This window comes from Mustelus asterias, chromosome 17 (genome assembly GCF_964213995.1).
Source record: "Mustelus asterias chromosome 17, sMusAst1.hap1.1, whole genome shotgun sequence".
NCBI classification, from domain to species: Eukaryota; Metazoa; Chordata; class Chondrichthyes; order Carcharhiniformes; family Triakidae; genus Mustelus; species Mustelus asterias.
In genome coordinates this window covers 39,873,391-39,875,704 of record NC_135817.1, presented here as the reverse complement: position 1 = coordinate 39,875,704, position 2,314 = coordinate 39,873,391, and the positions used below count along the sequence as shown (strand labels likewise).

The 2,314-nt window shown below is 43.4% G+C and overlaps 1 pseudogene; it reads right to left on the bottom strand.

Moving 5' to 3' along the window:
* Positions 1-1,305: 1,305 nt before the first annotated feature.
* LOC144506153 (large ribosomal subunit protein eL42-like) lies at positions 1,306-1,689 on the bottom strand (annotated as a pseudogene).
* Between the last annotated feature and the right edge of the window lie 625 nt (positions 1,690-2,314).

The window sequence follows — 2,314 nt, the reverse complement described above, 5'->3', positions numbered from 1 at the left end:
TGTGATAACCTTGGCGGGCGTTATCTGGAGTGGCGAGATCAGGAAAACCCCAGCCTGCTTCAGGTGTACAGCAGTAGGGCAGGTGCATCTGCCTTGGCCTTTGAAGCTGCAGCTGATTGGCTCACAGGAAGAGGGCAGTTGGATCATTGGGACACTCCTAGAGTTAACTGGGTGGATGGCCCCGGGGTGTTCAGCTGTTTGCCCTCCTCCCTGTGGCTACCCAAAAGATGCTGGCTGACTCCTTGAGGTGAAGGGACAGCTGGATTGAGATGGAACTGCCCCACATATCTCTCACGTTGATACTATTTGAGGCCTGCTAAGGTTTCAGTGATGAAATTCAGCCCATGAATGGTCCCAAAGTGCAACTAACATGGTATCCTCCATCATTGGTGTCACCGCTGGAGAGCCCGTTTGTGCTATAAGAGCAACTAGAAATTTCTTTTAAGGCTTCGGACATTTGATCCAAAAACATATCTCTCTCTTTGAGTCAATATGCAGTTAACACAAAGAGCCTATCTATGTTTCATATCCTCGCACTGTCCAATAATTTAAAGGCAAGTACAGATTTAAGAATTTCCAAGTGGGATCGCTGCAATCCCATTTAATCATAAAACTCTACAGAAGAAACATCAATTTTTAAAATTTATCAAGTTTAACCAAGCATCAAAGGTATTCAATAAGTCTTCTTTCAAATAAATTTTATCCATGAATCTCAAGAGAAAATCCAAAGCTTCTGCCTATGATATACATTGTTACTACTGTGCATCGGAGGTGTAGCTTGTGAATATTTAAGGTGCTGGATGAGATACTGATCAAGCACTCTACTTTGTCCTGGATGACGTCAAGCTTCTCCAGTTTCTGAGTGTTTAGTTCCGAGAGCACTGTTCAGCTGACTTGACTCCTGACAGGAAGCAGAAGTGCCAGAATTGTCTCTTGCTTTCTTTCAGTGGAGGCATAACCTGTGTCCACACACCTACTTTATCTTTTGTTGATCATAAGGTTCCATTTCACAAGACAGTGGTGGAAAATCATATCCTGCCACTCTATACCTGGTTTCAGTCATCTTTCTGCAAAGAGTCTCCAATGACAGTATTCTCTGAAAAAAAATATAACTCCAATACAAGCCTTCTGTCTGGAAGTAAATCCGAGTCCCCAGTCCTCACTGCTATCAACTGTTAGAGAAATTCCCAAACCTGGTTGTGAAACAGACATTGAGAGTAGGATGCTTTGGTAGAGACTGTTTATTACTTGTCACAGAGCTTGCTTCTCCACACCAACACCCTCTCCCCTGGTGCTGGCTGACTCTTCTTTTCACTTTTGATAAATTTTATTGTGAATCGGTACTCCAAAAAACACAAAGAATGCAGCTTAGAACTGGACAACTTGGCCCTTCCTCTTCTTATCTCCTCCTAGCTCAAAGTGTTTGCATCTCTTGATGTTGAGCATTCCTTTTGACTGACAGTTGGGCTCTACACACTCCAGTCTCAACATAATCTTCTTTGTGGTCTTAGCCTTTTTCCGAAATATAGGCTTTGTCTACCCACCATAACCATTCTGCTTTCTGTCATAACATCTCTTATCCTGTGCGTATAAGGAATCCTACCCCTTCTTGTACTGGGTAACCTTGTGGGGCTGGTGCCTATAACATATGACTATGGATGTCCTCCAGGTCTTTAGTACGTTGATCATCTTCCTGGCCCGGGCGGTGAGCAGAGAAACTCTTCTTTCTATATACATCTGAGTATAATTAACTAATCAACACTCAACACCTGTTCACCTTATTACCTTCATCAACATAACCTACCAGATACTAACAGGCATTCCAGGAGCAGAACCAGGCATCCTGAAAAATGAGCTGTCAGCCTGGTGAAGTGGCAACACAGGACAACCTGCATGCCAAAAGGTTGAGGTAGCATGTGATAGACAGAACTTAGCGATTCCACAACCAATGGATCAGATTAAAGCTCTCCAATCCTGTAACATCCAGTTAGTGAATGGTGGTGGATGATTCAATAGCAAACAGGAGAAGGAGACTTCCCATCCTCAATGATGGTAGAGCCTAACACGTCAGAGCAAAAGATAAGGCTGAAGCATTTGCAACCATCTTCAGCCAGAAGTGCCAGATGGACAATCCATCTTAAACTCTCTTCAAGTCTCCAGCATTACTGATATTAATCTTTAGCCAATTTGATTCATACCATGAGATATCAAGCAATGGTTGAAGGCACTGGATACTTCAAAGGTTATGGGCCATGACAAATCACAAATGTAGTACTGAAGCCATGTGCTCCAGGACCAGCCGCACGCCTAGCCA